The sequence below is a fragment of the Phascolarctos cinereus genome, unplaced genomic scaffold (assembly GCF_003287225.1).
Source record: "Phascolarctos cinereus isolate Bilbo 61053 unplaced genomic scaffold, phaCin_HiC Scaffold_726;HRSCAF=1367, whole genome shotgun sequence".
NCBI classification, from domain to species: domain Eukaryota; kingdom Metazoa; phylum Chordata; class Mammalia; order Diprotodontia; family Phascolarctidae; genus Phascolarctos; species Phascolarctos cinereus.
This window is the reverse complement of record NW_027556098.1, coordinates 370641943-370655736: the sequence shown is the minus strand read 5'-3', so window position 1 is coordinate 370655736 and position 13794 is coordinate 370641943. Positions and strand designations below refer to the sequence as shown.

Here is a 13794-nt window from a genome sequence, read left to right as displayed (position 1 = left end):
TTCTAAAATATCCAATTCATCACCTGTTTCAATAATGGTTTCCTTCATTCCCTCAAGTATGTGGTAAAATCCCTCATCTATCCTTTTTTGTGCTTGAAAACCCTTTGATACATTGCAAGCTAATTGATTCATAAAATCAGCTTGAACCATTTCATTTCTTGCGATAGATATAGTTTGAGATAAAGATACAGAAGCAGTTATAATAGCTATAAGCGATACAATTCCTAATACTACATATGAAATACATCTCTTCTTCCTAGCAATTGCTAATTGATTTCTCTGGTCTATTATTCCAAAAATATGATCAGAACATGACTCATACCAATCTTTGAAAATTAAACTTTACTGTAATTGACCCATTCTTTTGAGGTGTAAAATTAAATTCCTTCCCCAATCCTGCAGATGCATTCTCTTGTAAAATAACCTCAGGTATTGTCTCTCCCCATGTAGCCAGTCTTGGCCATGGTGATTTTGTCACAAAAGTCCATCTTGTTGTATTTCCTGTCTCTGCTGCTGTGTTCTGTACCACTGCCGACAATAACGACAAGAGTCACAGCTTGGTTACAAGTTCGTGTAGTGCCTTCTTCTTATTCTTTCGACTCCTGCAATTCCTGGCCGATCTGTGTTTTCTTTTCTGCTTGCCTTGTCCCTTCTGAATGGATAATTCGGACATCCTTCATTCTGACCCAAAGTTCTCCATCACCTGTGAAAATAAGAACAAACCCTTGCCCCCAGGTTAGCACTTGCCCTGGGCCCTGCCAGACACATCAACGTCTCTCCACATGACTTTCATATTGTGTTTAGGAAAAAGGAATTTGTTTGATTTAGTGGTGTCACTAGTACTGTTGTCATTTCCTGCCAGATATTTCATTGCAGGAGAGAGGTTACAACTGAATTTTAAATAATTTAGTATAGAGTGCAGTGTTTAATTGATGCCATGGGGATCCCTTAGCTCCCCCTTTTTGTTTTTGGAGTACTATCTTTAATGTACAATTGTCATGTTCAACTATGGCCTGACCACGAGGATTATAAGGAAGGCCAGTAGTATGACTAATAAAGAACTCAGTACAAAACTTTTTAAAACCCTGCGAAATATGTGCAGGACCATTATCAGTCTTTAAGTATTGAGGTGGGCCAGCGAAAGAAAAACAATGAAGCAAATGATTAATAACATAGCGGACAGCCTCACCCGCTTGAGCAGTAGCAAAAATAAAGCCTGAATAAGTATCAATAGAAACATGAACATACTTTTGTCTTCCAAAGGGGAATGATGAGTAACATCCATTTGCCATAAGGCATTAGGTGTAAGTCCCTTGGGGTTGTGTACATCAACATGAAAAGGGGGCTGAAAAGGCACACGAGTAGCACAGCGCTTAACAATTTCATGTGCTTGTGATTTTGTTATGCCATATAAAGTTCTTAAAGACCTAGCAGATAAATGTAATTGATTATGACTACTCCTTGCTATTTCCACGTTCCTTGTTAAAGATTTATCAACAAAATCATTACCTTCAAAAATTGGTCCTGGAGCAAGAGTATGGGGCCAAACATGCAAAACATAAAATTTTTCTGTCCTATTCTGTATATAATGTTGTATATCATGAAGCAACTGACAGATATTATTACCAGTATTTTTTATTATTGCAGTCTCTAGGTGTTTTAGGATTCCTTTACATATTTACTATCTGTGATGATATTCATTGGCTCCTTATATTTATGAAAGGCACAATAGACAGCATATAATTCATTCTGTTGTGTGGAGGTAAAAGGTATATTAATCACCTGTAATTCCTTTCTTTTAGGGCACCAGATAGAAGCCTTATTCATCTTTGTGGTATCAGTAAAGACATTAATTCCATATACGGGTTCACCTGATGTATGTGTGGGTTGTATCCAAGGCCAATTCTCAAAGATTACATGATATTTAAGGGGTTTTCCATACACAAGCTTCAAACTGATATTCACTTGCCAGTTGGGCATTGTTTGTATTGCCATTTCAACTATTTGTTGAGAAAATGGAAGGTATATGACTTCCGGATGTGTGCCACATAATGTTAAACATCTGTTATCAATTTTATGTATTAAGTCCCTATCATTAATTACTTAAAGTGTTTTTTGACTGAGATGGTAAATATACCCATTCTAAAAGCCTTTGTTTTGATGTATTACTGCTGTTGGAGAATTTGGGGTGTTAAATATAGAGCTTCCACGCTTTCATGCCTATCAATCCTGTTTGTGTGTGCTCCAACTACTTGTTCCTGAATATACAACAATGTTTGCTTTGCTCAGGGGTCAGTATCGGGGTGAATCTAATTGAGGATCACCTTAAGGCAATCATACAAGGTATCAATTTATAATTTGGAATGCCAACCTGTGACCGAAGCCACTGTATATCTCCTATAATTTCCTGAAAATCATTGTTTTCAATTTTTGTAGGTCTGTTGTTGGTGGATGTAAAACTACTTTCTCTTGAAGTATTTGATGGCCTAAATATTGAAATGGTGGATGTTTTTGAATCTTTTCTGGGGCTATTTGAAGCCCATGACTTTGCAACAATTCTTGTGTTTTTTGTAAAATTTCTTCTAACACTTCAGGATTAGGATGAGCACATAAAATCTCATCCATGTAATGTATCATTTTTAGCTTTTTGTAATGGAATAGTAAAAAAGCAATCTTTTAAATCAATAACTATCAAAGGCTAGGAAGTCATAAAGCATCGTTAATTTTCCTGACTACTTTGCAATAATAAAAACAGATGAATTTTAAGGAACCCAAACAAGTTCATTAGATTTCATTTTGTATTTTGTCAGTTTTATGGATAGAAAAAGCACAAACAGTGGGTGGGAGGAAATAACATCTCTCAGTATCTGTTATCCTAGTAGTTTAAATTCATCTTAAAATAATTGATTAGTGGTGATTTATTAGACAAGCTAAAAGTAATTAATATCTGTAAAAATTGTATGAAACATTAAAATTATCAAGGAATCTTGATTAATTTGTAACATTTTGGTGGTATGCTTGTAGACTGTAGAACAATATACCTAAAGTAAGCAAAGGGTGATACTTTTTTGTACCTTGTCAGGGGTAATTATAAATCTATGAGACTGAAAGGCTTGTTAAAACTTGGGCATTAATAAGGAGAGTTTGGTAGTAGTAGGACAACTGCACAGTTTATCATCCATATAATAAATTATTTTTGTCTGGGAATATTTCTGACTAACAAGTTTAATAGTGTTATGAACAAAATTTTGGCACATGGTAAGAAACATTCCTCCTTAAAGGATCACAATAGGAAAAATGGGAAATACTAATTTAATGAGACAACTATACCCAAATTCAAACTCAAAACAAAATTAATTATAGTTCTAAGAGTCTTTTACCTCAAGCAGTAAGTTTCACTGATGATGGCTTAAAGCCAGATACAGTTAATTATTTTCATAGAAATGCAATAAGTAATAAAGATTTACTAGGTCTCACATATATAAGAAATTTTAGTTAACATCCTTTCTTTCCCACATTTAAACTTGTCTTGGTGAGAAAGCCAATTATTAGAAATTATTTATATAAAGTTGCAGTTTCTCAGTAAACTAAATGAATTGTTTAGGAACTCAATAACATAAACAAATTCTTTTCTCAGAGCAGACGACCTTGGCACACAGCTGGTAGGAGCTTTTGCAAAGCTTACAAGTAACTTTTGACAAGCTTACAAGAATTAAGGAATTGCCTTGTGCCCTCCTTTTCTCTCAGAAGTAATTAAAAATTCTAGGTCTTAACTTTAAAACAGTAACTTCAAATAACTTAGTTAACAATTTGGTAATTTTCCTGAGTGATAGTTAAATTGTTTTAGCTCTCAGATGTTCTTTAATCATAGGTAAAGACAGAAATACCTGATTTTCTAAATGACAGTTATAAAAAATCATAAAACAAGATTAACTGGACTTGATAAAATAATTTAGCTGAATTTACACAGTTATCTCACTACCTTTCAGTTTCTTTTAGTTCACATTTTAAGAACATCTAAATTATTAAAAATTGCTTGACATAACACATAAAAGTGTACCAATTTGTAATGAGACTAGATTTTTTAAAACTTGAAACATGCATATTGCTAATGTGAATGAACTAAATTATCTTTAGATTGTGTTCCAATACTTAAAAAATTTTCTTTTTGATCTGAAGAGGAAACTCTTCCTCCTTATCTTCTCCCTCTTTCTCCCCCACCCCAACCTGGCCAGGGTTGGAATTCGAGAGAAAGGAAGAGAATATTTTTCAACATAATTTTTCAATCTTACACCCAAAGCTTTGGCCAGAGCCTTAGAATGCAAAAAAGAAAGAGAATTTTTTCTCCAAAAGTTTCCAAATCTTTTACTCTCAAATCATCTATTCCTGCTATTCATGCAAACAGATTATATTATTCTTTCTATCCATACTTTTCTTTATTCCTGTATGCTTAAACTTTCTTGCCTTTTGTCAAATTATATAACCTAAATAATGAAGTACTTTTTCTCCCATTCTCTCCTCCATCCACCGGCTCCTGGGAATGCGGCTGGTATTAGGGAGGGGGAAGGGGAGAAAGTCACCATCAGCACTTCAGAATCCAGTTGCAGTCCTTGGCTGCCTGGCAGTGAAAGATCAAATAAATTATAAACATTAATCACAGACCATCATTCACACAGACACAGACAAACATAGAACAAAATGACAGGGAGAATCCAAAAGCGAGAAACTTGTCAGAAATTCCCTACACAAATGAAATAATACTATTTTTATTTTATTTTATCTTTTCTTTCCATGGTATTCTAAAACCAGGTAAAATCTTTCTTAAGGTTTTGGTTTTTATAAAAGGGAAAACAATCTGTAGTAGTATACGGACCTCTTGCAATGCTGCTTGAGTGTATCTAACAGCTCAGGGTGTGGAGAGTGTGGACGGGGTTTTGAAGCTTCGGCTAAGTCAGGATATAACCTATAAATCTTAGGTCTGTTCTCACTCTCAGGAGAGCCTGCTCTACTATTGTTAGGTGAGCACAACGAAGAAGTTTGAGTACAGGCAGGGAATTTTCTCTTCTCACCCTGTATGTCAGCTTGCGAGCCCATTTTTATAAGATTATATATAGTGAAAGTGCCCAGGGGAACTGATTTCGGGTCTTTGGTATTATAAAATTCTGTCAGTTGTTCCCCCACTATCTTCCATGGTTCTAAATCTAAACTCCCTTCCCTTGCAAGCCATGGAGATGTTATATCAATAATGTCTAGAAACTCTCTTATTTTCTTGGGAGTTACCGAGCACCCCTATTCCTTGATCACTTGGTATATTACTCTAATATTTTGTTCCTTATCTGAGAGTTTACCTAGATTTTGCCTCATGGTAAGAAATTCTCTTACCACTCTGTAGTCTTGCAACAGGATATGAGTCAGAGACCTCTTTCTAAAAGGCTGCCTGGCTCCAGAAGACCTAGGTGTCTTGATGTGGGTGTCACGTCTTCTTTGTCCAGACGTTTCCTGACTGTTTCATGCAGCTGTCTTACTCTCCGTATCTTCAGTGCAGCTTCAGTGCAGCTTCACAGCAGCAGTGCAGCCCCATGTTGGGTGCCAGTTTGTTGTGCACAACTAGTTCACTCGGCTACAGAGCCTACCTAGGACCTAGGATTTCCCAATCACCTGAAGAATCAAGACCAGCTTGATCTTTCACTCTGAGCACTCATTGATGAGGCGGGAGAAAAGATGGCAGCAACTCCATTTATTTTTAGCAAAGCACTTACTTATATAGTAAAATAACAGGAACTCTTTCTCAAGTTACAATGATGTATAACCCATACTGTGCTCAAGGACGGTGCATGCACAGTCTGTGCACTTACCTACCACCAATCACAAATACACCGTTAATGACTAATGAGTAACTAGGGAAGTTAGAGATGCATAGAATGGAGCACCAAACCAGGCAGCCTTTGCTCATAGATCAATCACCTGAGAGGGGCCTCTGCCCATCAGTGAGACCTCATGAGCAACCTGTGGCCCTCTACATCCTTACAGATCCCCAACAGGGGGATGCAAAGACAAAAAAAAAAACCCAGTTTCTGTTCTCAAGGGACTTAGGTTCTACTGGCGGATATAAGATGCACATAACATACCACATGGGGCTGCCCTAATTAAGCTTTTCTTTTCTTTTTAGAGGCAATCAGGGCAAAAAAAAATCTTTAAGGAAAATAAAAAGGGGTAGCTAGGTGGTACAGTGGATACAGCACTGGCCCTGGAGTGAGGACGACCTGAGTTCAAATCCAGCGTCAGACACTTGGCACTTATTAGCTGTGTGACCCTGGGCAAGTCACTTAACCACATTGCCTAGCCCCCAAAAAATTTTTTTTCAAATAGAGGCAATCAAGGTTAAGTAACTTGCCTAGGAGGTTGGAACTCAGGTTGTCCTGACTCCAGGCCCAGTGATCTATCCACTGCCTACCTAGTTGCTCCTCATTAAGCTTTTCTTCCTTTCTTCCTGTTGCCCCGAACCTGATATCCAACAGAGAGGATTACTGAAGTATAGCTATGGGTCTATATTTCTAGCCTGAGCTAAATACAGAGCAAATTTAGGGTTGTCGAGGAAGTGTGAACCTAGTGGTCCAGTGGTTCAATGGTTCAATGTCTAGCCTGGAGTCAGGAGGACCTGAGTCCTTGCTTGTAAAATCAATGGGTTTGATCAATTGAGAGGTTCCTTTCTAGCTAGACATACCTCTCCCCCATTTATGACATTCCATGTTCTAAGACTCCTCCTAGCTCTAACATTCCAGTTCTAAGGTCATTTCCAATTCTGACAGCCTGTGTTCTGAGGCCCCTTCCCAGCTCCTAAGGTCATTTCTAACTCTGCTATTCTGTGTTCTAAGGGCCTTTCAAGCTCTAATGGCGTCTGATTCTATTATAGTTAAGTTTGTTCCTGCTCAGTCCTTCCTCAGGGTCTTGAAGGAGTTGCAGCTCTGAGAGAAGGTAAAGGTGAGGGAAGGAGCCCCAAATCCCAATTTAGCCCTGAGCCTGGCAGAGTGTACCAAGCTGGGTGGCCCATGAGGTGGCAGACGCAGCATTAGCAAAGGCAGTGACAGCCATGAGACCCTTGGCCAATTGTCCCAGAGGGTCTTCCTGGCCGCAGGACAGCTCCCTAACCCCCACGTCTCCAGACTCCCTTCTTGGCTGGAATCTAGGGGCAGTATGGCTTCCACGAAGAGACAGAAATATTGAAAAAAAATGTGTATGTACATACGAAGCAGTTTCCTTTTCCATGTAGTTTGGTGAAGATGGTGTGAAGCTGTGAAGGGTTGCAAAGGGCCTTTGAAGGTCATGTCCATGTGTTACTGAACTGGTAGCAGGACTGGATTCCTGAGCCTCTGGTACTTAGTAACCAGGGCCTCATCCCATTAGCCATGGCCCAGGGCTTTGAGGCTGGTTTGTCTCAAATTTAACTGATGGGGTCAGGGCTTTGTCCTGGGCCCTTTTCCCCTTTACAGCTACTCATTGAGCAGAGATGCCTGGAGTTCCCCAGGAGGCTTAGGCAAGGTAGCCTGAGAAAGCAGAGTGCAGGATGCTGGGAATAACATGACCTGTGTTTTGTTCTGGACTCCACAACTAACTATTCCTTCCTTCCTCCCTTCCTCCCTTCCTTCCTTCCTTCCTTCCTTCCTTCCTTCCTTCCTTCCTTCCTTCCTTCCTTCCTTCCTTCCTTCCTTCCTTCCTTCCTTCCTTCCTTCCTTCCTTCCTTCCTTCCTTCCTTCCTTCCTTCCTTCCTTCCTTCCTTCCTCCCTCCCTCCCTCCCTCCCTCCCTCCCTCCCTCCTCTCCCTCCTCCCTCCCTCCTCCCTCCTCCCTCCTCCCTCCCTTCCTTCCTTCCTTCCTTCCTTCCTTCCTTCCTTCCTTCCTTCCTTCCTTCCTTCCTTCCTTTCCTCCTTCCCTCCTTCCCTTCTTCCCTCCTCCCTCTCTCCCTCCCTCTCTCTCTCTGTTAAGTGACTTTCCCAGGATCACATAGCTAGTAAGTGTCAAGTGTCTCAGGATGGATTTGAATTCAGGTCCTCCTGACTCCAGGACCGGTAATCTATCCACTTGGCCACCTAGCTGCCTTCCACAACTAATTTTTGTAAAGATTCATGAGATCATAGACTTTAGGCTAGCAGATACTTTGGAGGTCATCCCACTTGTGACAGTAGCTTTTGAGAGGCAGTATGGTGTAATGGATAGGTCACTGGACCAGGAGTCAGGAACACCTACATTCAAATCCCACCCAAGTCTCTAAATTAGCTGTGTGGCCTGGGGCAAGTCACTTAATCTCTCTGTGCATCAGTTTCCTCATGTGTCAAATGACAGGATTGGCTTCTAAGGACTTTAAACCTATGAGTCAAGTCTGCCCCACCAGGTTTAGACTACTTAAGTGACTTGCCCAGAGTGAGACAGGTAGCAGAACCAGGATATAGACTCAGGTTCTCTGCCTTTACATTCATCCTTATTGTTCTGGGCCTTAGGGTACATAATTTTCTTTGTCCATCAGTGAAATGAGGGGTTAGTCTAGATGGAGAAACTACATTTTTCTAAGGCTCTTTGTAGCCCTAATGTTCACAGACTTTTTCCAGCTTTGTGATTTCTTGAGGTGCAAGAAACTCTTTAAAAAAAGCTTCTCCTCCCTCACCCCCCGAAGCTTGTGGGCTGTGGCCATGCGCTCACTTTCTCAGAGGACATCATTTAAGTGTCTTGGGCTCCTATCTGCATCTGTCCATCTCACAAGCAGCCACAGGAGGGCAGAGTTTCCCTTCTCCAGTTTCCTTGACAAAAAACACTGAACTTGCCTTGGTCAGGTTCCATCTGAAAACACGTGTATATTTAGCCCCTGGTACATCCCTCCCACCCTGCCTCCATCCTGGGCATGAAAAGATACCTCTACCTCAAGGATCTGGTGTTTTATGGGGGGGGGATATCCTTTTATCCATGCAGATCGCGGTTTTGCCTCTGTCTCTCATGACTTGTAATGGACTAGCATCTAGCATACTGATGTTGTGCCTTTCCAAATTTAGGTCAGGCAGAGGACATGTTGTCCTAAACCAGGCCATCCTTGAAGACCTCTCAGCTTGGCAAGACCTGCCAGAGCTTGGTCTCCCCTGGGGTATCCTTGGGGAGTGCTAGGGACATGCCTCCTAATGAGGCATAGGAGCCAGGTGGCAGTGGAGGCCCAGAAGATGGGCGGATATAGTGAAATGAGAGCTAAGCTGTGCCAGAAGGGCTTCTTGCTACCTGTTTTAGAATTATGAATAACCAACAGGACTGGACATAGCTTTAGAGATCAGTGAAATGCCAAAATGTGCCAGGCAGTGTGCTAAGCACTCACAAATGTTACCTCATTTGATCCTCACAACAATCCTACCTAAGAGGTAGGTCCTGCTATTATCCTCACTTTACAGTTGGGGAAACTGAGGCCAGCAGGGTTGTTGTTTTTTTTAAGTGACTTATCGAGGGTCACACAGCTAGTAAGCATCTGATGTGGGATTTGAACTCAGGTCTTCCTGACTTCAAACTTTATTATGTCTGTTATGCCACCTAGTTGTCTCTGTCCCACCCTCTCATTTTTATAGATGAGCAAAGTGAGGCTTTGAGAGGTTGTGACTTGTTCAAGGTCACACAGCAAATCAGCAGCAGAGCCAATCAATCAATAAACAAGCATTAAGTGCCAGGCACTGTCTTAAACCTTGGGGACTCAAAGAAAGGCAGGAACGATCCCTGCCCTCAAGGAGCTCACAGTCTAATGAGGAAGAATATATGGAAGGTAATCTGAGAGGGGAAGGCCTGGTAACTTAGGATGATACCAGGAAAGACCCCTTGTGAAAAGTGGGGTTTAAGCTGAGTTTTTGAAGGAAGCCAGGGAAATTAAGAGGCAGCTAGGTGGTGCTGGGTCTAGAGTCAGGAAGACCTGAGTTCAAATGTGGCCTCAGATACTTACTAGCTGTGTGACCCTGGGCAAGTCACTTCATCTCTATTTGCCTCAGTTTTCTTATCTGTAGAATGGGGCTTACCTCCCAAGATTGTAGTGAGGTTCAACAGCAAATCTTAAAGTGCTCTATCAATGCTAGCTGTTATTATAGGAGGAGGGAGAACGTGACAGATACGAGGGGCAGCCAGGACAAGTGTTCAGGGATGGGAAATAGAGTATCGTTTGCAGGGAACCTCAAGTAGGCCAGTAAAGCTTGAGTGTGGAGTGCATGGTAGTAGCGGAAGGGGAGTAAAAGGTAAGAGGACTAGAAAGAGAGGAAGGGGCCAGATTGGGAAGGGCTTTAAATGCCAAACAAAGGCATTGCTATTTGATTCTGGTCTGGGGACTCACGTTTCCTGGCTAAGGTTATCATAAGAGTGTGTGTCCTTGGTGGATGTATTCAACGAGTTTGGAGTGGAAGATCATGACTCCCCTGGGATTGGCCCTGTAAGGGAACAAGGCTGCTTCCATGTCTCCTTGGGTCCCCATCTCACTACAGGCTCTTTGGTGAGGCTCATGATGATGACGGATGCCACGTTGGCAGGTGGCTATGTTAGGTTGGTGTGGTAGTTGGAGTGATGGACCTGGAGACAGGAAGCTCTGGGTTCAGATCCTGCCTTAGACATTTACTAGTTATGGGACCACCTGATCAATTTTGGCAGGTTGCTGTGAGGATCAAATGAGATAATTTGCACAAAGTGCTTTGTCAACCTACAGGCGCTCCATAAACCTGCATTATTATTGGACCAGTCTCCTTATTCTGCACCCAAGGGCTCTGAAACCCAGAGGTGAAATGACATGCCTGGTATGGGAAGGGGGTTGGTTAGTGGTCCACCCAGGACCAGGGTCTGTATCTCCAGGTGCCCAGCATGATGCTTCTTGTATGGTACTCTGCTCCCTAGGTGAAATCCTAGCTTGGAGTTTTGAGGTCCCTTCCCCAAGTCCATCTTAACCCAGGGGAAAGGGAATGTCTAGTGGTCTGGATGTAGTCTGCACAAATTCCTGGCTTGGCCAATGCATACTCAAGTGGCAGGATTGGAGAAGGGAAAGGGCCCTGCGATGGGGCTCACATCTGCCATGAGCATGTGGCCTCAGGGCCTCTGATTCCTTATCTGTAACATGAGTGGCTACGCTAGATGGTCTCTTAAGGGCTAGAGAATCTTAGGTTCAAGGCTAGAAGAGATCTTAGAGGTCATTTAGTCCTATGTCCTCATTTTACATATAAGGAAACTGAGCCCCAGAACAAGGAAATGACTTACCCTGGGTCACACAGGTAGTAAGGGGAAAACTGTGATAGGAACCTAGGGCCCATGATTTAGAGGTCAACACTCTTTCTAGAATGACTTTGCTTCATTTTTGGTTTATGTCCTAAGGCCCCTTCCAGCTCTGACATCCTGTGTTCTAACCTTCCCTCCCAGCCCTGACATTGTGTTCTAACCTTCCCTCCCGGCCCTGACATTCTGTGTTCTAACCTTCCCTCCCGGCCCTGACATTCTGTGTTCTAACCTTCCCTCCCGGCCCTGACATTCTGTGTTCTAACCTTCCCTCCCGGCCCTGACATTCTGTGTTCTAACCTTCCCTCCCGGCTCTGACATTCTATGTTCTAATCTTCCCTCCCATCTCTGACATTGTGTTCTAACCTTCCCTTCCAGCTCTACAGTCTGTGTTCTGACCTTCCCTCCCAGCCCTGGAATTCTGTGTTCTAACCTTCCCTCCCGGCCCTGACATTCTGTGTTCTAACCTTCCCTCCCGGCCCTGACATTCTGTGTTCTAACCTTCTCTCCCAGCCCTGACATGTGCCCTCTTGGTGAGATACCAGGAAACCCTCCGTGTCAACGGGAGTCCCGAATCTGTTGTTTCTAAAACATGTAGTGTTTTGAGTCAGTGCTGTTCCGCTGCTGGGCCCACAACAGTTATTATATCATTACTTGTAATTAGCGTTTAGAGACAGGAGGGTTACCCCGACACGGCCCTTTTGTATGGCAGCAGAAATAACAGCGGAAAGCCATGCTGGGGTGTGTGTTTGGCAGACAGCACCCACCCAGCAAGCCATCGCTTTGAAAACGTGCTCAGCAGAAGCAAGATTTTGTTCCTTTTATTACAATTTTTTGTTGTCCCCACCCCCAGCCAAAGTTGGAAGACAGCACTAAGTCAATTAGGCAGCTGCCTGGGAGCATAAAATGGGGATGGCTATGAGCCAAGGATGCGCGGGTGCCCGTCTCCACCGCTGTCGCCACGGTGCTGTGGGTCTGTAGCCGGCTTGTTTCTGCTGCTCCATTCCCTTTTCCATCAGACATCCCTCTTTTCCCAACACCCCATTCTTCTGACCTGGTGCTATAAGTCATCCTCATGGGGCCAAGAGCTAAAAGATACCTTAGAGGTTATTTAGTATGACCTCTATTTACAGAGCAGGAAACTGAGGCTTAAACAAGGGAAATTACTTGCTCAAGGTCACCCGGGGAGCACGGCCAGGATTTGAAGTCAGGTCCTCTCCTTCTAAATCCAGTTCTTCTTTTACTGTGCCACACAGTTCTTTTTCTGAGGCTAAAGATCACAGGTCTTTAGTACTGAAAGGATTTGGAGATCATCTCATCCAGCCCTCTCACTTTTTTTTGTTTTTTTTGGGCGAGGCAATTGGGGTTAAATCACTTGCCCAGGGTCACACAGCTAGTAAGTATCAAGTGTCTGGTCTGAGACCCGATTGGAACTCAGGTCCTCCAGCACCACTAAAATAGCTGCCCCCCCCAGCCCTCTCACTTTTTATAAATCTGGAAACTGAGTCTGGGGGGGGTCACTTGCTTAAGTAATTGAGCTTTTTTTTTCCTTTTAAATATAAAACTGGGGTTAGATAATGGGCCTCTTAATTTTGAGGCTTGAGTCTATCATGCCCAGGAAATCCCTGACCCTGATTCTATCTGCCTTCATGTAAGCTCTCTCCAGTTGCTTCTGGAGATTCTGGGTACATCTAGTTATGAAACCTCCACAGGTTTCTGGGAGAAGAAAATCCCAAAAATGTCGTCCCAGCCATGGGCAGAGTAGGAGGAAATGGCCCTAGCAGGGTGGGCTTCTGCCTTCATAGCTTTTGCTCTATTCCTGTTGGATTTTACTCAAGAAAGATGAATCTTTAAACTGCTGGGCTTCTAACTCCAATGCTCAGATAAGGGCCTGACTGTAGGAGCACTTCGCTTTGCTTCCTGGTGAAGACAGACAGTACCAGGCCAACCGGCTACTACCCCTGGGGATGAGGTGGTACAGGGGTGACCCACAGCTTCCTCTCCCTTTTCTGCCGAGAGATCTCATCCACTTTGACTCTCAATACTGCCCTCTCTGCCCACTTCTATGTAGGCTGATATGGCTTAAGTGATACCATAGAGGGTCAGAGCTGGGAGGACCCGTAGAACAGAGAATGTCAGAAGCTGGCAATGGAGCATTCATTAAGCACTGGGGATACAAATGAGAAAAGCAAGCAAGAGAGTCCCTCCCCTCAAGAAGCTTATATTCTTTAAAAAAAATTTTAATATCTTATTTTTTCCCAATTACATATAAAAACTTTTAACTTTTTTTTAAAAACAATTGAGTTCCAAATTCTCTCCTACCTTCCCTTCTCTTTCCCATCATTGAGAAGACAAGCAATTTGATAAAAGTTATACATGTGCAGTCATATAAAACATATTTCCATATTAGTCTTGTTGTGAAGGAAAACACAGAAAAAAGTCAAAGCAAGTAAAGAAAGTAAAAAAAAAACAAAAAACAAAACCAAAACCTAGTATACTTCAATCTGCATTCAGACTTTACCAGTTCTTTC

At 42.4% G+C, this 13794-nt stretch overlaps 1 long non-coding RNA gene across 1 annotated transcript; it reads right to left on the bottom strand.

The window, feature by feature from the left end:
- Positions 1–327: 327 nt before the first annotated feature.
- LOC144454184 (uncharacterized) lies at positions 328–5829 on the bottom strand. Its single transcript, XR_013482489.1, has 2 exons — positions 5383–5829; positions 328–703 (listed from the first exon to the last, which is right to left on the bottom strand). It is a non-coding gene; the product is annotated as an uncharacterized LOC144454184 (long non-coding RNA).
- Between the last annotated feature and the right edge of the window lie 7965 nt (positions 5830–13794).